General features: G+C 51.1%; 1 protein-coding gene across 2 annotated transcripts in view; it reads right to left on the reverse strand.

Annotated features, from left to right (window-relative positions):
* KIAA1671 overlaps positions 1-21,695 on the reverse strand; it is a 183,223-nt gene that overhangs the window by 38,172 nt on the left and 123,356 nt on the right. The window lies entirely within an intron of this gene.

Consider the following 21,695-nt stretch of genomic DNA (forward strand, 5'->3'; position numbering starts at 1 on the left):
ACCAGCTGGTTATCTTTTATCAGAATCACCAGATTACAGAGCTGAAAAGTATTTGAGAGGTCATTCTAGCTCTACCTCATGTCTAGAGCACCCAGCCTTTGCTTGATTTCCTCCAGAGACAGGAGGCTCACCACTTCAGATTCCCTAATGTCTACAGCTTCACGAAGTGTATCCCAGTGATGGGACCTGTCTATTCGGCTACTGGGGCAAAGTTTCTCTTTTGTTGTTAAGTAAAAACCTTGAGACCCATGCAGAACAGAGGTGCTTCATTCTCCCACTTCAGGGACACTCTCAAAGGTCTGCCCTGAGCTTCGTCTTCTCCACGATACACATCCAGGCACCTTTTGCTATAATCAGAATACGCATGAAATGTTGGCATGTGAAGGAGGCTTAAAAACCCGGGAGACCAACCCCTTGTGGCACACATGGGATAATGGCGGCAAAAGTAGGGGCAGGATTTTTCTGCAGCCCCACAGCAGGGTCCTGCCAGAACCAGGACTAAGTTCCTGGCTTCCTGACTTCTGGGCTTGGGCTATTTCTATGATGCCAAGCTCCAGATTCACATTATTCCTGCTCCTCTGTGGGGCCAGGATCAGGAACGCCACAATCTGGCTCAATGGGGAAAAAGTATGGGCTCGGAGGCACCCAGACCTGGGTTTGAGGCTTGATGCTCACTGGCTGTGTGATCGGGGGAGCCCCAGGAGGTCTCTGAGGCTTGATTTCTTCACTGAAAAAGGAGGGACCATAATGCTAATCGCGCGCGTGTGTGTGTGACAGAGACAGAGAGACAGAGAGAGAGAGAGAGAAGAGAGAGGAGGGAGTATATAAAAAAAGAATGAAATGGGAGATATATGCACGGGGCTCATACCATCTGGCACATAAAGTCCAGAGTAGCTGCAGAAGGAATATCAGCTCCCCCCACCCCCATCCTCCTCGAAATAGGACAAGGGCGGTTTCCAACTCAGAGCTCAAGTTAACTGCAGAGGTTACAGCTCTGGAATAGCATCACGGTTATGCTCACAGGCTCCAGTCCAGAGGCCTATGTCCAACGCCGACTGTGTCCTCCCAGCTGTGTGACCTTGAGCAGGTCATTTCAGCTCCCTGAGCCTCAGTTCCCCAAACTGTAAAGTGGGATGCCACCACCTACCTCACAGGATGTTTGTGAGGATTAAAAGCATCAAAGCACGTGAAGCCCTTGGAACAGTGCCTGGCGCACGGCACTCAGGGAAGTCAGCTGCCATCAGCGTGCTCTTTGTAGCTCTCCCAGGAGCTGGAAGAGGCAGGGCCCAGGAGGACGGCCGAGAAGGAAACGCTCTCCTCGTCCATTTCTGGAGCTGCCGCCCATCAGGCGGCCAAGTGAGGGGCAGAAGCACCTTCTCTTTTGGTGGCTGCCATTATAATGACATCTAAAAGGTCCTATTTCCCCACTTTCCCCGATTAGTCACACGTCTGGCTTCAATTCTCTAGACTGCAAGAGTGGGAAGGGAGTTTCGAAAGTGTGAAGGCAGAGGGAGAAACAAGCAGCTCCTGCTACTAGAAGCGGCGCACGGGGTCCAAGCGATGAAAGACATTGGAGAGAACAGCCCCGAGTGCCTGAGATCCCTCAAACCTTTGTGAGCATGAAGGACGTGGCAGGGCCTGCGGGCACCGTCACAGACACACATCTAATGGTGATGTGAGGCCAACCCTTTGGCAAGTGGATGGATCCCTCCAGGACCCGGCTGTCACACCTCTAAAATGGGATGTATATGACGATGATTAGGATAATTGCTAACATTTATAGAGTTTACTATGAGACATCGTGCTGAGTGCTCTGCCTGTATTAGCTCATTTAATCTTTACAGTACATCTGTGCATATGTGTGTGTGTGTGTGTGTGTGTGTGTATATATATAATTATTATTCCCATCTTCGCTAAGAAGACACTGAGATCCAGAGACATCAGGGAGTTTGCCCCAGGACACAGAACTGACAAGTGGGATTCAGACTCAGGGCTGTCGGACTCTGAGCCCCGTGACCATTGGATATGAGATCCTGGCTGGCTCAGCTGCAATCCTCAGGGGCCTCCCCCTCTGAGCTCAGGACACCGAGGTTATCTCGGCTTTACTGGTCACCATAGGACCCGGGTCTGGTTTAAGGTGCTGGTTGGCAGAACTGACAGCACAACTTCTGCTTAGGTCTGCCGGCGTCACAGACACTTCGTTCTATTTCCAGGGTCTCTGAGGGACGATTTCGTTTCGACAAACTGATAAAGAATGCTAAAAACAAAATGCCGGTGCTTCTGAAAACAATACAGAAAAGCTTCTGCAGGAACCGGGCTGCGAAGGGGGTAGGGGAATCAGATTTCAGCTTCTCTCTCCCTCTCTCTCTCAATCTCCACCAGGAGGGCAGGGGTGGGCAGGGAGATGGGCTCCACCCTGCCCCTCGCAGTAGGAAATGCCTGCCAGCCGAGCCTGGGGTAAACACAGGAATCCAGATGCCAAGCCCTCTGGCATATTCATTAATTAAACTCTATGGATTTGCTCTGTTCCCGGAAACCTCCATTCATTTCAATAATAATTGGAGGCCAACCAGGCTCAGGCTGTAAAAACAGCATGCGACGTACTCAGCCACGACAGAGCACAGCAAGAAGCCTGGGTCTGAAGTCCATTCTCTAGTGGGAAGCAGCCGCATAGCACAGGGAGATCAGCGGGTGCTTTGTGACCACCTAGAGGGGTGGGATAGGGAGGGTGGGAGGGAGACGCAAGAGGGAGGGGATATGGGGATGTATGTATACGTATAGCTGATTCACTTTGTTATACAGCAGAAACTAACACACCATTGTAAAGCAATTATACTCCAATAAAGATGTTAAAAAAACCAAACCAAACAAACAAAAAGAAACCTGGGTCTGGGTGCAGTTCTGTATCGACCTTGGCCACGTCATTTCTACCTCTGGGCCTCTCAGCCCCCTTCTCTGAACAAAGGGCCCTGGCCGGACAGAGATTCTCTTCTGGAATCTCAGGGCCTCTTAGGACTGTCCCATCAATGCCCAGATGGCAGTGATGGACACATCGATGCCTGTACCTTCCTCTCTGCCCAATAAAAATCGAGGGGGGAATGAATTAACGTTGACTTTATACAGGCAGTTTGGAGAACAGAGTCTTTTAATGGAAGCCCATGTATGTAATTCCAGAGGGGGGAAGAAAGGACTGGGCATGTTTCCCAAAGTATGTTATGCAAGATACCAACCCAGAGAAAGCCTTTGTGAATTCTGTACTCAATGCATTCTACCCAATTCCCCCAATTGGAGGCACGTTTCCCTAACCCCAGATTTAGCATTTTTGAAAGCGGACTTCTGACAATTGGTGTGTCCATTCCCTGCCGTGACCTTCTCCCACTCGAGTCAGGGAACAGATCTACAGCACTTCTCTCGATGGAGAGAGCTCAGACGTACGGGAAGCCAACGACCATCTCTGGAGGTTCCTAATGTATATTTGCATAATTAAAGGCTCTGAAAAGTCCTGCATTAGAAACATTATTTAACCAAGTGATTCTTAAATGAATTGTCTCTGAATTTATTCATGGAACACGAATCAAGTCCAGTGTAGCAACAAAGAATTCTGGGCAACTCCCAGACCATAAAACTGAAGGGGGGAAGCCAGTAATGGGGGTCCCCGGTGTTGACAAGGTGGGGATGGATGGCTGGACAAGGGTCTAGGGTCTCTGCCCTGCCCTGATTTCCAGGGAACACGTCTGTGGAATGTCCATCCTTTGACTCATCAACCTCATGAGAGGTACCATTCATATCCACCTCAGGTCTCTCCCAGCAGCCTCTAGAAACATTAACAAATGAGGAAACTGAGGCTCCGGGACATGTGTGCAGTTGCCCACGGTTGCCCAGAAGCTAAGTGGCAGGTCTGGGGTTTGATACTGGGTCATTCTTACTCTGAAGTCTGTGTTCTTTCTGTTATGTTGCCTGACCCAGTGGGTCCCAGCCCTGGTGGCACCTTGGGATCACCTGGGGAGCTGTGAAAACTCCAGCTTCCTGGACAGCATCCCAGACCGATTATGTCAGACTCTCAAGAGGCAGGGCCCTGGGCACCTGCATTTTCTGAGAACTGTGGATCTCTAACAATGGTTTGCAAACTGGGAGGCTGAGAGCTTTGGCAGAGTGAAGGAAGGTTCTGGAAACGACCCAAGTCCTGCTTACTGATGATCTGTGTCTTGTTAAGTTACATTGATTTGAAACAAGCGGGGGTCCAAAAGGGAGCAAGTGTGTCTTGGGTTTTGTTTTGTTTTGTTTTGAAAAGCTTGACTTGAATCAGTTCCGGGACTGACGCGAACAGCGTTCGTAACCACGTCCCACACAAGAGGAACAGCAGCCGTCACCATCCCCACCGTCGGAACACTAGCTCACAGGCGTTCCCGAGGGCAGGTACTGAGCGGAGCGGATTCATACGCATCCTCGGCCATCCTTAGATCAACCCCTGTGAGGGGATGCCCCCTCACCCCTTTTCAGAGAGGAAGACTCAGAGGCACAGCGGGCAAAGCAACCTGCCCACCGCCACCCGGCCTGGAGGTGGCAGAGCTGGGATTTGAACCTGAAACCAGTCTGCCCCACAGCCTGGGGCGCCTCCAAAAGAAAAGGGACGGCGCCACCCTGGTCTCAGAGAGCAGGGAGAAGACTGCGTCTCTCCGAAGCCCGGGCCCTCCCTGAGCCCGCCCCACATAACAAACAAAACAGGACACAGGCAACAGGGCGGGCAGGCGGCCAAGGCTGGAGGCGGCCCTCGGCACTGAATGGCTTCCCAGGGTGACATCAGCCCGAGCAGGTGCCAACGGCCCCTTCACCTGACCAGCCAGCAGCCCAGGGGCCTGGAGGTGACTTCATCGCCGCCTCTCCCTGGAGGGAAGGAGCAGCCCCTGTGCCGCTTGCCAGGCCCTGGAGGGAGAGAAGCCGAACCAAAGACCCGAACCACAGCGGCTCCCCTTAGAAGCAGGCCAGGGGACCAGGCACCCCCTGCGGGCTGACAAGGTACCAGGTACCCTTACCTGCTGGGCACCTGTGTATCTAAGATCCCGAAAAGGGCATCACTTGGGCTGTAGGCGGGCCCCCCCTGGACTCAGCTTTCCAGGGCTGGACAACACCCAGCCGGGACCACGGGGAAAGACTCAGAACCAGGAGTCAGAAGCCAGACTTGGAACAGCCCCTGTCACGGGGTCGCTGTATGTCACTGGCAAGGCACTAGCCTTGTTTGAATGTGCCCTCGTCTCTGATTGAGGGCAGTGGCTGGCACCGCAGCACCTGCTTTCCACTTTCCTTTTCCTTTGTTAGCTTTAGAAAATTCTCTAGAAGCCAAATCACAGAAGCCCAGTACATTACAAAGATAGGGGAGCAACCAGGTTTGGGATGTGGTGGGTGAGGCGTGAGGGCTGGGGCCCTGGAATCCACCTCTCTCCTTCTGGGCCCTCCACCCCCGTGAAAACCCCAGCAGAATGTGCTCTGGAAGCTCCTCCACTTCTCACATCCGCAGGTCTGGGGTGCTGAGCGTCTCTGTTTCCCCGGGAGGGACAGGTTTGGAGGGCAGTGGGGAGAGGGGCTCTGAGCCCGGGGGATGGGTCCCCGGTGCTGCAGGGCCAGGGAGGTGCCTGGGCTCTGAGTGGAGGCCCAGACACTTGGGCATCCTGGGATGGAGAACCCACTTAGACACCTGGATTTCTCACCCCAGTCTTTCGCAGTCTCCTCCGTCCCGACAGGACAGTCATTCTTTTTTTAGCAGTTCACCTTTACGGAATCTTTTCAATGAGTTTAAGTTTTCGTAGTATGACAACTCTCTTTCTTTTTGCACTCCTATTTCTACATTTACCTAACAGTTAATCAAGTTATGCAGCTATGGTTACAAGTACAATCGGCATAAGAGGTTTGGGATCAAACCCAATGGATCTCCATTCATTGATTCATTCATTCAAGAAGTGTTATTAAGTTCCAGGTAAGGAGGACTGACAGGAAGGGGCATGAAGGAATTTCTGAGGGGGAGTGAGAATGTTCTAGATCTTGATAGAGTTGTGGGTTACATGGGTGTGTGCATTTGTCAAAACTCATCATGCTTTGTGCTTAAGATATATGCATTTTGCTGTATATAAATCATCCCTCAAAATAGTTATGATATTTTGTGTATTTATTTATAATATTCTTATAGCTGCAAATATAATAATGTTAATATCCATACTAAGAACATTTTAGAGCCAACTACATGCCAGGCACTGTCCTAGGTGCTTTACATATGTCAACTGATGTGTTCTTCACAACAACCCTATGAAGTACTATCATTATCCCCATTTTTTTTTTTAATGTATGTATTTGTTTATTTATTTTTGGCTGCATTGGGTCTTTGTTGCTGTGCACGGGCTTTCTCTAGTTGCGGCGAGTGGAGGCTACTCTTCATTGTGATGCGTGGGCTTCTCGTTGCAGTGGCTTCTCTTTTTGTGGAGCACGGGCTCTAGGCGCGCAGGCCTCAGTAGTTGTGGCACGCGGGCTCAGTAGTTGTGGCTCGCAGGCTCTAGAGCGCAGACTCAGTTATGATGCACGGGCTTAGTTGTCCCGCGGCATGTGGGATCTTCCCGGACCAGGGCACGAACCAATGTCCCCTGCACTGGCAGGCGGACTCTTAACCACTGAGTCACCACGGAAATCCCTATCCCCATTTTAGAGATAGGGAAACCAAGGCACAGAGTAACCTGCCTACACACACTGCTAGTAGGCTGCAAAGCTGGGATTCGAACAGATGCATCTGGCTCCAGTGTCTGCTTTTTTTTTTTTTTTTTTTTTGCGGTACGCGGGCCTCTCACTGTTGTGGCCTCTCCCGTTGCGGAGCACAGGCTCCGGACGCGCAGGCTCAGCTGCCACGGCTCACGGGTCCAGCCGCTCCGTGGCACGTGGGATCTTCCCGGACCGGGGCACGAACCCGTGTCCCCTGCATCGGCAGGCGGACTCTCAACCACTGCGCCACCAGGGAAGCCCCCAGAGTCTGCTTTTTGTCACTAACTAGCTCTTTCTGACTCAGCAAAACAGAGAGAGGCCCCTGTCCTCACAGCACTTCTGTTCTCGGGGGAGAGACATAATAAAGTACCTCGGCAGCTGAGCCCATGGGACGAAAAGTGCACAGAAGTAGCAGGGAGGAGCCCCAGCCTCGGCATGCAAGGGCCCGGGGCACTAAGTGTGCCCCCCTTCTGGCTTACACCCTTGGGTGACCCTGAGGGTGAAGTCAAGTCTGGTCCGTGAACCCGGCACCGTGCCTGGCACACAGCGGGTCCTTAGTACAAGTTGGCTCAATAAATGAGCAGAGGATGGAGCCCCAACCAGCTCCCGAGGAGGCTTCAGGAGGCTTCCCTTGGCAACACGCCCTAGGAATTCAGAAAGGGCTCCCGTTTAGCTCCCTGGAAGGCTGCCTGACTCCAGCTCCGCAGAGCCGAGTAAACCGAGACCTGTGGGCACAGTGCAGCAGTGAGAACCTTGGGGTCCAGAAAGACGGCTTAGGGGGTGGCTGCAGAAAAGCCGGGTACCAACTGTAGTGGTGAGAACAAAGCTGGGCTTTCTCTGGCTGGTCAAGACATGGGCTGACCCTCAAGTTCCTGAGACTTGACCACCACAGGCCCCGGGGCTTCTGTGGTCCTCGGAGAGAACGGCCATGACCCCGTGGATACACCTTGAACGTGGAACTCCGATTTACAACCTAGAGCCTCTCCAGACCATTGCTCCTAGCAAGAAAACACAGCTCCACTGAGCCCTAGTCATCCACCCAACTAATCTGGCTGGTGGGTACCCAGGAGCTTAGCGTTCATTCATGCATGTGTCCATTCATTCATTCATCCATCCACCCATCCATCAGATACTTACTGAGTGTCACAGATGTGCCAGATGTACTGCTGGGCTCTGAGGATGTGAAAGGGCAAACACATCTCAGTATTGCTTTGTGATATAGCAAGAATGGCTAGAAAGAATTTGGAAGAAGCTGCAAAGACACATTTATGATCAGAACAACATTAAAAACCCATGCAGCCATTCATTCTTTCGTTCATTCATTCATTCATCCAACCACAAGAGGTGCACTAGAGCAAACACACTGCCGGCCCTTCAGTAACAACATACTGTCCTTGAGGGCTGGGACCACCTGTCTTGTCCCCTGATGGACCCCTAGGGCTTCTGACTATGCTTGGCACACAGTAGGTGCTCGATAAATATTTGCGGACTGAGGGAACTGCTTCTCCAAGGGTGGTGCCCACGTGACCATCTCTACCTGGGGCTCTTGAAATGCAGGCAGATTCTGAGCCCCACCTAAGACCCAGAAGACCTCCACCTGGGATTCTACTTACTGAACCAGTATCCAAGGCGCCCACCAAAGTTTGAGTTCAGTTCTCACAGTGTTAGCTCCCTTTTGCACTCAAGGACACCACTGCTCAAAGAGGGCAAGGCCCTCGGCCAAGGTCCCAGATATGGGAAGTGGCAGCACAAGGACTCGAACCACCCACGCTGCTTCCTCCACTCCCCTGCCTCGGGGGTCAGCTGTCACTGAAGGGCACAATTCAGCTCAGAAACCTGGAAGGCTTACGTTTCCACCAATGGCACCGAGCTGTCGAAAATCCACAGGGCTCCCCATTATATGAAAAGATTAGGAGACTCACTAAGCAGAGCTCTGCGGCCTCCGTTCTTATTTTCAGTGCCTCCCCCAAAGGGCTTGCATTTATCATGAGAAAGGGAAAAATACACATGAAGGATCTCCAACTGTTGTGCCCTCAGCCACAGCTCAGAAGGTCCCTTATTTAACTCTGTGCTGTCTCTTCTTTCCTAATTAGCTGTGGCTGTTAATGACCCTGATACGCCTTCATCACCAGGGAGCACCTCGGGGGCAGAGGCGGGGAGGGCTCGTGGGGTGTGTTCTGTGAGGAGGGTGCGGAAGCTGAGTGGAAGCAAAGGAGGCTGGGAGCTGCTGGCTCTGTCACTGCAGGCCAGGCCCACCTGCTCTGCTCTATCCTTCTCCTGACAACCAGAACACCTGCGGGTGGAGGGTCCTTCGGGAGAGAAAACAGCGCAGTTTGAAGGAGAGGCTTAACCTTTTCAAACCGCCAACAGAGAGCAGAGTCCGTACCCCTGCTCCATCCTTGCTGGCTGGCGCACAGATGGGCAGGAGGGAAGGTTCTCGAAGAGCCGGGAGCAGCCCCGGGTGGTTGGAAAGCGAGGCCAGGTAGAGTGAAGCCATCACGATTACCAGCTACTAGCTATGGAGGGCTCACCACGGGCCAGGCTCTCTGCTGAGCGTTTTACCCTCAGCACCGCGTGGAATTCCCATCCCCTTCTTGCGGATGTGGAAACCGAGGCTTCCTCAAAGTCTGGCTGAAAGTCACACGCCAGCACACAGAGGAGCAGGGATTTGAATCCAGGCTGATTCCACTGGGGAGGGCTGCAAAGGTCACATTGAAGCCTCCATGTACAGAGAGGGAAAGTGAAGCCCACCACCACGGCTGCAGAGAAGAGGTTGGTTCGAGGCTGTACAGCTGGTATGTGCATGTTAGTCACTTTTCTGAAAACTTCTCCGAGGTGGGAACTGCATCTCATTATCTTCAGTGCCTCACACAGCTGACTGCAGAGTTTTACAAACAGTAAGAGCTCAATAAACGTCTGCTGCTCAACTTTGAAGGATATCAGGGTTGAGAACTGCACGACCTCTGACTGCCCCAACTTTGAATTTAGAAACCCCAAGCTCCGATACTGGGTCTGTCACCGACTTGCTGTGTGACTTTGTGTAGGTCTCTTTCCCTCTCTGGGCCTTGGCTTCCCCAGCTGTAACATGGAAGGAGTGGACCGGAACAATCTAGACGCTCTGGCAATCAAGGTTCAGGAGGCTCTCCAGGAAGAGGAACTCCACATCAGCGCCCTGCCCCTCAGCGGCCTGTTTACACTCGCTCCCAGGGCTCATGAAAAAATTTTTACGGATACTGAAGCTCGGCTTCCCATCATCCACCAGGGCGGCTACCTTGGTACCCTCTTCAAACCCAGTGCCAGGGGTTTCAGAACCTTCCAGGCACTTCCTGCTGAGATGTCTGCGGTGGGTGAGGGCGGCAGCTGCCTCAACACGGCCCCCACATCCATCCCTCACCCTCCCCAGGGCAGAAGGTAATTATCGAGAAGAACAGAACGGACTGCTTAACTACTAATTGAGGAATTACAGATGTTAAATTATAGGTGTGCCCGGGGAAGGGCTGTTTCTAGAAATCAAGCTGGTGAGTGACAGGAGTGTGGGCTGCCGGATAACGTCTGGCTTTGGCAGAAGGCAAATATTTGGATGTAGAGCCTGAAGACACAGGATTGGAAATTCAACAGACCGGGAAAAGTATCTTCGGTTGCTAGGAAATGTGCACCACCCCACAAGCCCATGTGACAGGTCACAACTAGAAGGACAATAAAGCACTGACTGTGTGCTAGTGCCGTGCCAGGGCACCCAACCAGCATCTCGACTCACTCTCCTAACAACTCGGTCAGCAGACTTCATCTGCTCCATTTCGCATCTGAAGAAAAACGCTTATCGCTGTGGAAAGACCTGCCCCAAATGACACCAGGCGTCAAAGGTTATTTTACCTAAAAGTTAGGAAATTCCAAAGCCCGACTACTAATGTTTTGGCTTCACTCAGAGTTAAGGTCACTTGGTTACGCAGGGCCTGGCAGGGACCTCAGCTCATAGCTCGTGACTCTCACCACACACATCAGTGGTTCTCAACCGCGGGCGATTTTGCCCCCAAGGGGCAGTTGGCAAAGTCTGGAAGGACTGGCTGGAGGCCACGGAAGCGCGGGACAGCCCCCCATCACAAAGAAGGATCCAGCCCCAAGTGTCAGTGTCGCTGTGGTGTGAAACCTGGGTCGGCACCGGGGCGTCTCTCAGCACAGGTACGCGGGTCTCGAGGTCCACTGAGGGACAAGAAATGAGGCATCGGCAGACCTGGGCTGGAGTCCAGGCTGTGAGCGAGGTCATGTCCTACCCTGTGGGTCTAGGTTTTATCCTTTGTGAATCAGGGATGCCAAAAATAATACGACCCCCCGTGGGGTTTCTGCAAGGATGTGATAAGGAATTTGTTTTGCTCGGTGGCTGGCACAGGGTAAGCGTTCAAGATGTGTCACCCTTTATGCCTTCATTTCCCCACCTGGGAAATGGGACAGGACAGCCTCTGCCTTGGTGTGACTCTCAAGCTTTTTCCCTCTGACACTGCTAAACAGAAGTCACATTTTCCCAGAGGGCCTCGCTACAAGAGGAAAGATGGAGAGGAGGCAGCTGCAGAAAGCCACGGGGCCAGCAGTGGACTCTGTGTGAGCAAGAGGTAAACATTCTGGGGGGTAGAGTTGAGGGGGATGGATAAAGGGGCGAAAAGATACAACTTCCAGTTATAAGATAAATAAATCCTGGGGGCGTAATGTACAGTAAGGTGACCATAGTCAACCGTAATGTGCTGTGTATTTGAAAGTTGCTAAGAGAACAGATCTTAGAAGTTTTCGTCATGAGAAAAAAAATGCGTAACTATGTGAGGTGATGGGTGTTAACCAAACTCATTGTGGTGATCATTTCTCAGTTTCTACACATGTCAAATCATCACGTACACTTTAAACTAACACAATGTTATATGTCAATTACGTCTCGGTAAAACTGGGGAAAAAAACAATACTTCAAAAAAATTCAGGTTAAAAAAAAACAGAAAAATTTTGTGTTAGGAGTTGCGAGTTGGGACCTACCGTACAGCACAGGAAACTCTATTCAATATCTTGTAATAACCTATACGGAAAAAATCTTAAAAAGAAAAAACATTTATATATATATATATGTATATATATGTGTGTGTGTATATATATATATATATACGTGTATAACTGAATCACTTTGCTGTACACCTGAAACTAACACAACATTGTAAATCAACTATACTTTAATAAAAAATTAATTAATTTTAAAAGAGTTGAGAGTTGGCAGTTTGTTACTGCAATATAACATACCCTAAGCTGACTAACACATCAAAGTTATAAGAAGAATAATAGCAGCTAAGTTTTATTATGCACTTTTTAGGCTCCGGGCACTGTGCTAAGAACTTCACGGGGAAACTGAGTCTCACGAAGGTAAAGTCTCCTGCCCAAGGTCCCACAGCTAATTAGTGACAAGGCTGGGATTCAAACTCAGATCTGTCCAAAGGGAGAGCCAAGCTCTTAACTGGACTGACCTAATTCTACCTGCATCTCCCCACTTTTTTTCCCCTTAATCAAGAAAGGACAGACAAGGATGCCAAATCTATGTTTAAAAAACAAAAGTAAACATTCACACACTTTGTAGTTTTTTAACTCTTGGTGATAATTTATGTTTTAGGATCTGCCTTTCGAGGGAGGAGGACAGTTGGAGAGGGCTCCTCAGGTCTAGAAATTGATGCAGGAGAAAAACCACTCTTGTATTCCCTGCTCTCAAATCCATGTGGAGAATTCGTGGCTGTTTATGGCCCAATCTTTATGATGAATGTTTGATGAGTTAAACAGAGTGATGAGCACTTAGGATCCAAGAAATGGATTCCCTCCCACGCCGGGAGAGTCTGGCCAACTCCTGAGAGGATGTGTTGCTCAAAAGCCCCCGGGACCCTGAGCCCACACTGGCCAAGCAGCCTCCCTTACGAGCAAGAGCCCCCAAGATGAGAAAAGTATCCGTGGGGAACACCAAGGGCTACTGCATCACAGATCTCGGGCAGGTCCCTTGAGTTCTTCCCACCTCAGTTTACTCATCTGTGAGATGAGGGATTAAGTAACACTCCCCGGCCACCATCAGACTGTCTGTTGTGGTAGGTATGAATGAGAAGGAACGTATACTGGTTATCTATTGCTGCGTAACAAACAGCCCCAAACCTTCGTAGCTGAAACAACAAACACTGCCTCTCCCAGTTTCTGGGAGTCAGGGTCCAGCAGGGGCTTGGCCGAATGGTTCTGGCTGAGGATGCCATGAGGTTGGAGTCAAGCTCCCAGCTGGGGGTGCAGTCTCCTCTGCAGGTTGTAGGAAACACTGCCAAGCTCACTCACACAGCTGCTGGTGGGTTTCAGTCTGTGCCACGTGGGCCTCTCCACAGGGCTGCCTGAGTGTCCTCGAGACACGGCAGCTGGCTCCCCCAGAGGGAAAGCTCCAAGAGAGGGAAAGAGTGACCAAGAGAGAAGTGACAGCCACCTTCAGTATAACCTGATCTCAGGTGTGACACCACCACTTCTGTTGCATTCTCCTGGTCACACAGACCAGCCCAACGTGGGGTGGGAGGGGGCTTTGCGTGAATACTGAAGGGCTGCCTGTCTGCCTGTCTGAATGTGCTTTGCCAACTGTTGAACACTAAACGATGATGATGAGGAGAAGGATGGAAAACATTCACTGAGACCCTCCTACGTGCCTTGCACTGTGCTCAGTGTTCTGTGTGCATTACCTCAGTGTAATCTCCAGCACAGCTGCAGAGTCGACTAATATTGTGGGCCCCATTTTACAGAAGAGGAAATGGAGGCATAAACAGACGAAGTTGCCTCCCCAAAGTCCCACAGCAAGTGAGAGGCAGAACCAGGATTCAGACCCACAGCTCTGAGACTCCACGACTTACTCTCTTTACTAACAGTGGTATAGACACAACTGTGAAATTTTCAGGAGTCAGTTCTGAGCCAGTTGCTAAACACAGCCATTAAGAAAAATTAATGATATAAACTAATGATTGAATAAACCCTATTAAAAGCAAAGGTAAGGAGTAGTCCAACCTTATCACTTCCAAATTACTACGGTTTACTATTATCTATGGTCTTGAGGTCACTTATGTACATTGAATCTGTACAATGAACATACTATACCGTAGTTCCCCCCCCCCATCTGCCGTTTCACGTTCCATGGTTTCAGTTACCCACGGTCAACCTCGCCCCAAAAACATTAAATGGAAAATTCCAGAAATAAGCAATTCATAAGTTTTAAATTGCACACCTTTCTGAGTAGCGTGATGAAATCTCACACTGGCCCTCCTGGACCCCCAACCACTGGATTCGTCTGCTCCCGCCATCCATCTATTACCATCGTGGCTCAATGATCCAGGATAACCCAAAGCGGACGACCCTCCTTCTGACGTAGCGTCAGGTCAACGGCAGCCCAACAGTCCGTGACACTGCCTACGTCATCCTGCTCACTTCGCCTCATCATGTAGGCATTTTATCATCTCACGTCATCACCAGAATAAGAAAGGTGAGCACAGTGCAATTAGATATTTTGAGAAAGAGAGAAACCACATGCACATAACTGTTATTAAAGTATGTTGTTATCATTGTTCTACTTTGTTATTAGTTATTGTTAATCTCTTACAGTACCTAAAAGCTTAATTTAATTTATAAATTAAACTTAATCATAGGAACATATGTATAGAAAAGCATAGTGTATATAGGGTATTGTACTATTCAGGGTTTCAGGCATCCACTGGGGGTTTGGAATGTGTCCCCCGCACATAATGGGGGACTACTGTGTATACTAATGATGTACCGCACATCTTTTCCCAGCTCCATGCTCACTGATGGCTAGTTGGTAGCTTGCAGTGGGCCCTGGTGGGAGTATTTACACCAGAGGAATAGGCAAATGCTGCATACAAATCAGGGCCTTACTCCTAAAGACCTGGCTCATGTTAAACATTCACCAGCGGCCCACTGTAATTGACCCAATACATCCTTCCCACTTGTAAGGAATTATCTTGGTGACTCCTTGCCGAGACCCCATTCTTCATGAAATCCAAAAATATAACATTCCCTGTGATATGTACCGACCCAGATTTCCTTCCTGAAATTTCTGACTTCCTGATGAGGAAAGCCAGAGGCATTTTGTCTGAACAAAACATCTGAGATTTGAAAACGCTGAAAGAGGGAGAGAAAGTGAGAGTAACAGAGGAGCCATGGGGTCACAGAGATGAAGAGGAGCTTGTTTTAACCTCGCTGACCTCTCAGAAGTCCGGATAAGGACGTGCCCACCTAGGGCCGCCCCTGCAGAGTCCTTCCCGATTGCCCCAAATGGGGAGCGACCCGAATGCCCAGGCAGAGGGGTGAATAAACAAAGGAGTGTGTGCACTGTGGAGTGTGGCCTGGGCATTCACAACAGTCTTTATTAAAGACACATAAAACCGGCACATGTTCTCCAAGGATAGAGACAGAAGGTGGGCGATTTTGCTTGAGAAAGGGAGGAAAAAAGACAGGAAGGAAATGCATTCGAATGCCAAGAGTGGTTTCCATGGACCTTAAAATCATGGGTGGATTCTGCTCTTGTTCGGGTTTTCTGTACTCTCCACGTATTGTGAGCGCAACCCCCTTTTTCAGTGTGGGGGGGAGGGGCGGAGAGCTCAACATAATTTCACACAAGCAGAGCCCGGTGGAGCGGCCAAGCCTTTGTCCTGCCCTGCGCGTCACTCCAGGTCTCTCCCAGAGGCACCGACTCTGGGCCCAGGCTTCGGCCCTGTCTGGACCTGTGAAGGGGTCATTGTTCTCTGGGTGACATCATTCTGCTGCCTGAAGGGTGAAGAGCAGACCTGGAGTTGGGTGCGGTCGGCCCATCCTGCCTGCCCATCCACACCAGAGCAGAGGTGAAGTCACGGGGCGCTGGACTCGGGGGCTGCGCTGAAGTCTAGCACCCCAGTTCCATGCCCTAAGGGGCAGGGCCTGAGGCCAGGGCACCAGCAGTGGTGGGCAGCATCGGCACAGGTGCCAGGAGATGCAGGAGGGGGTGGTAGTAGCTGGACCCTATTCCCCTGAAGCCCAGGTCTCCGAGAGAAACGTGACAACCTGTGCCTGGCACAGAGTAGGCGCTCAATAATTAACAGCAGCAATTGTTACTCTGCTCTCGTTACTGCTCCCTTGCTCGTAACCTACGGTTACGATCTAAATCTAAATCTCTAAAATCTCGCATCCTTACCAGAGCCCCCAGGCCCTGCACGACCTGGCCCCCAACTGCTCATTTTCTACCTTCTTCCAACTTGCCTACTCTGATCCAGCCACCCTGGCCTCCCTGCTGCTCCTCAAACATGCCTCAGGGCCTTTGCACCTGCCTTTCCCGCTGCCAGGATGTTCCTCCTCCAAAACTTCTTAAGGCCCATTCCCTTCATTCACGTCTCTGCTTAAAACATCACCTCCTGAGAAAACTTCTCTGACCTCTCTTCCTAAATCACACTCCCACCAGTCCCCATACCCTGTGACATTTTTCCTCAGGGCCCTGACACATACCAGAGAGTATCTTGTTCACTCATTAGCTGACTTATTTGTTTACTGTGTCTCCCTGTTCCTGTGAGCCCTGAGAGGGCAGAAACCCTGTCTATCTTGTCCTCCATCTGGCAAAGAAGAGATAATGGACAAAAAATTCTTAATGAATGAATAATAGTTTCTATCCCCATTATATCTCAGATTTTCCCACCTGGACCTCTATAAGGAAAGAACCCCCGACCACCCTGGGCTGGAATCTTGGTGTCGACTCCGAGATGGTGGGTACCAAGGCTAAATCACTGAGCCTCTCTGGGCCTCAGTTTACCCATCTGTGATATGGAGATGGTGCCACAAGGCAGACACACGGATAAAGGAGAGTGGATTTCAGGAAGCCAGACATGACGTCAGCGGCTAGATGTGCAGGATGCTCTTCTAGGCACCGGCGATACCGAGGTGAGCCAGGCCGACCCAAACCCCAGCCCTCGCAGGCCTTTCATTCTAGTGGTGGAGACAGAATAAACACGTGAAATGAAGCAAGTTCAGACTGAGATAAGTACCAGGAGGACACTTACAGGGCACAGGGTGGAGGGAAACACAGTGGGGATTCACCCCAGCCTCAGTTGTCAGGAAGCCTCTCTGTAGAGGTGAAGAGACAGGGAAGAGCATTCCAAACACAGGGAACTGTGAGGGCAAAGGCCCAGGGTCTGGAAGGAGCAGGCCATGACTGAAGAAGAGCAGGGGGTCAGAGTGGCAGGAGTGAAATGAGCTTGGAGGACAGGGGTGAGAGCTGAGGTCCGGAGGGAAGCAGGGCCACATCCCACAGGGCCTTGCAGGCCACGGTAAGAAGCTGAGGCTTCCTAAGTCTGGGTGAGGCAGGGGAACAACTTGACCCCTTGGGTTGCTGGGTCAAGAATGGCCTGGAGGGCAAGAGGCCAGAGTAGAAGCAGTGAGTGAGCTGAACTGCGGCCTCCAAAGAGATATGTCCACATCCTAACCCCTGGCACCTGTGAATGCGACTTGACTTGGAAAAAAGCTCTTTGCAGATGTTAAAGAAGTTAAGGATCTCCAGATGAGCTCAGGATGGATGACCTGGAGGGCCCTAAATCCAATGACAAGTGTCCTTATAAGAGACAAAAGAGAAGCGGAGTGCAGACAGAGGCAGAGATTGGGGCAATGTGGCCACAAGCCAAGGAATGCCTGGAGCCATCAGAAGCTGGAAGAGGCAGGAAGGATCCTCCCCTAGAGCCCTAGAAGGGGTGTGTGGCCTGACAACACCTTGGTTTTGAACTCTTGGTCTCCAAATTTCTGTTGTTTTCGGCTGCCAGTGTGTGTGGTCATTTATCGTGGCAGCCTAAAGAGGCAGTCAACGTGGAGGAGGTATTGACAGAAATCGGGGCTTGTGATGGTGAGAGTCACAGACATCCTTTTCCTTTCTAATTCTCTCCCACTTGCTAAAAAAAGGTGTGTGTGTGTGTGTGTGTGTGTGTGTGTGTGTGTGTGCGCGCGCGCGCGCGCTCATAGCAGGGGGAAGACGCTGAGCCCTGCTGAATATTTTTGCATCCATTTCGCCATAATTGACGCAGAACCAAATACTCCCACTCAGGATTGAACCCACCCAGCACAGGGCGCCGGTGCTTAAACAGTGAATCCCCGGAGCCAGGGGCCGCCTTGGGCCCAGCTGACACACGCTGGAGTGTTGGGGTTCCAGCCTCACCGATCCCAGCTGTGTGGCCCCAGGCCTGTGACTTCACCTCTCTGTGCTTCTGATTTCTCATCCATAAAATATGGGGGCTACACTCCATGTCCCTCAGGGGCAGCTATGCGGATTCGATGAGACCAACTCCTGGCAAACAGGAGGTGCTTGCCCTTCTTCCCCAGCTCAGGTCAGTGGGAGGATACTCCAAATACAATTATAGTCCCCCAACCAAATTACATACAGCAGTCTTCTCAACCGGAGGAGGGGGAGGGGGTGGCGGTTTTGCCCCCTGGAGACACCTGGCAATGTCTGGGGACATTTTTGGTCATCATGCTTGGGGGCGCTACTGGCATCTAGTTGCGAGAGTCCAGGGATGATCCTATATACATACATGGGACAGCTCTCTGCCCCCCAAAGAATGACTGGGCCCTAGGTACCAACGGTAGTGAGACTGGAAAACTGACATATGGCAAGAGTTTGGTGTCAGAACTTCCCTGGTGGCACAGTGGTTAAGACTCCACGCACCCAATGCAGGGGGCCCGGGTTCGATCCTTGGTCAGGGAACTAGATCCCGCTTGCATGCCGCAACTAAGAGCCTGCATGCCGCAACTAAAAGATTTCCACACGCCGTGACTAAGAGTTTGCATGCCACAACTAAGAGTAAGCATGCTGCAACTAAGGGTTTGCATGCCGCAACTAAGAGTATGCATGCTGCAACAAAGATCCGGCACGTGGCAAGGAAGATCCTGTGTGTCACAACTAAGACCCGGCGCAGCCAAATAAATAAATATTAACAACAACAACAAAAGAGTTTGGAGTTACAGACAAGCCCTTGATCTTTTAAGACGGTTCCCTCGTTTTCAGCCCCTACGTGACATATTTATCTGCTGACATGTTTTATGTTCTGTCCCCTTGAAGGCAACTCTATAAAGGCAAGAGCTGTGTCTGTTTCATTCAGTGTTGGCACCCTAGTAGGTGCTCGATAAACACTGGTGGGATGAAAATGTGAGTGAGTGAATGAAGGGACACAAATAATACACACCTCATGCTTACGGGGTCCTGGCACACAGTAAATGCCCACAAAAGGTTGGCCAGGTTCTTATTTTGCTTTGCAAAAGGCACCAGTCTGGCCGTTTGGTTAGGTGGACTCACATCACGGCACCTGCACCCACACTCGTTAAGCCCTTCCTGTATGCGGGTGCTTAACAGGTGCCAGGGCTGTGCTGGTGTTTAGTCCGTCCCACTGGACCACCCACCTGACAAGCCCCAGGCGAACCCCCACTTTACAGATGAGGATGCTGAGGCTGAAAGAGGTGGGCCCACTTGCCCAAGGTCACTCGGCCCCGAGTCGGTCCAATTCCAAAGCCCTCTCTGCAGAACAGCCCTCAGCCTTGGAGACCCCTGCTTCCTACTTTCACTCCAGCCATTGGCCTCTGTGGCACTGACATTGTGCCTGGGTTCTGGAATTTTCTGCCTGGCCTCCACTTGCAGTCCACCTTGCTTGCTGGGCTTGTTTTCAGGCTCACTCTGGGCTGCAGCACAGACATGCCTCTTCCTGCCTTTGTCGCTCAGAGACAATGCGATTATTTCCCTTCTTCCCCCTTTTATTCGGCAGACGCCCAGGCAGGCCATTAGCAAATTATTTCAAGGCTGCCTTTAGAAAAACGTTTTGGGGCACGCCTTTGAGGGTTACTTTCTGCCTGCCAGAGATTCTTCTACTCGGCTCTGAGTAAATAGGAGCCTGAGGGAGGATGTGGAACAGAACGGACTCTTTAGGTAAATCAAGTAAGAGTTCAAGTCCCAAAGACTGAAATCCCGCCCCTGTCCCCTTCCCAGCCCCAGCTACGGCTCCTGCAGGTGGCCCCAAACTCTTAACTGTCTGTGGCTTTAAAAAGTTTCCTCCTCCCATAGAACAAATATTTAAGCGAAGTCCCCGAGTGAAAGGGGGGTGTGTGGATTTTCCAGTTCGCTGGGGATCTCTGAAGGGATGGTTTGGGAGAAAAGGTTTTGGTTGTTGCAGTAGCTAACTTTTAAGGCCCACATACCATGGCCATGGGCATCATGCATCTACTGGTGGCAGGTCACTGCCCTTAAGTGATAACGATGGGAAATGTAAATGGGAAATGAGGATAAACCCCCATTTCACAGATGAGGAAACTGAGGCACAGAGAGGGGAACAGTCCACCCAAGGCTGCACAGCTGGAAAGTGGCAGAGCCGGGAGTCAAACCCAGGCCCTCTGCAGAACAGCTTGTGTCTCCATCCCAACTCTGCCCTCATCCCGAGGAGTCAGGACATCATGGCACCTGACAGACAGAAAGCAGCTACACAGGCACACCTATCATGTGCCCAGTCCTGCGACGGGCACCCACTTCAACCTCCTGATGATCCTGAGTTCTCCCCATTGACAGAGGAGGAAAGTGAGGCTTGAGAAGGGTCAAGGTCCCTTCGCCAGGATGTGGCCAAGTTTGATTCAAGCTTTCAACCCCAATGCCAGCTGGTAGATGCCAAATGCTAAATGGGAAGGTACCAGATGAATTCAGCCCAGATTCATCTAGCACGCATTAGCATTGATGGAGGTACTGCAAGGCAACAGTGAACAGAGGAGACAAAGGCCCTGCAAGGTCCATCTCCATTCATTCATTCATTCATTCACCAAACTGGGGAGCAGGGCAATGAGGCCTGGGGGGACTCGGGTCAATGCCTAGGGCCACAGGGCAGGAGAACTGAATGTTACCAAGCCCCACACCCTTAAATGAATTGCCAGAGAGGGAACAAGAGTGAAAGAGAAGACAGACGAGAGAGAGACACCCAGAGACGAGACAGAGGGACAGAAAGAATGAACGAGAGGCTTTCTCTCCCTGGGCTAAGTCACCCCTTCCAAAGGTTGGGGTGGGGGATCTGTCTCATAAATTCAGGACCTACTGATTTGTCCAGGGCCACAGAGCAGCACAGACCCAGAAGGGAAGGAGATGTCATATTAATTAGGCACATGTTAGCACCTGACTGCTCTGGTTGCTGTGTGACCCTGGGAGAATCACCACACCTCTCTGGGCCAGCCGAGGGGATGCCGGGATCCTGCACCTTGAGGGCAGGCGTGAGATCTCAGCGAGCTTGCGTGCACAGAGGGCTGGCTGAGAGCCTGGTGCACCCCTTGGCTCCATAACTAAATGCTGGGTCCCAAAATGACCATCGGGACACTTCACAAGGCTGAACCCAGGGAAGGAGCTGGCTTAGCCCTTCACCCATCTTTAGTCTCCTGCGAACCGGGTCACATGGTCTGGTGGCAGACGTCTCCTATGTGAAAACACCAGGCCCTCTCTTTCAGGGTCAGTGATATGGGCTTCCCTGAAGTTATCAGGAAGGTCTGGAGAAATCTTTTTACTGGAAGTTTGGCTGGAAAGAGCCCTGAGTGGGGTTCAAAGCTTGGGGTTCCGGCAATTGCTTTGCCACTCACTCACTGTGCTACCCCAGGCAGGTACCTTTCCCTGTCTGGGCTCAGTTCCACCTCTTCAAATCCTTAGTAAGGTCCTTGAGAAAAAACCTGGATGCAAGTCGCGTTTTCAATCATTAGATGTCATTCCACCCTGGTCCCCAAGCCCCATCAAGCTTGCCTGAGTGAGAGATGGTGGAATCTCAGGACCCAGATTAAGGTCCCCTGTCCTGGCCCATTCACACCAAGATTCACTTGTCAGTGGGCAAATGTGCCCACCACCTCGGGTAATCAGGTGAGACCTCGCAATTCTGCTCGACTGTAAG

Source organism: Leucopleurus acutus (genome assembly GCF_964270905.1).
Source record: "Leucopleurus acutus genome assembly, chromosome: 13".
Taxonomy (NCBI): Eukaryota; Metazoa; Chordata; class Mammalia; order Artiodactyla; family Delphinidae; genus Leucopleurus; species Leucopleurus acutus.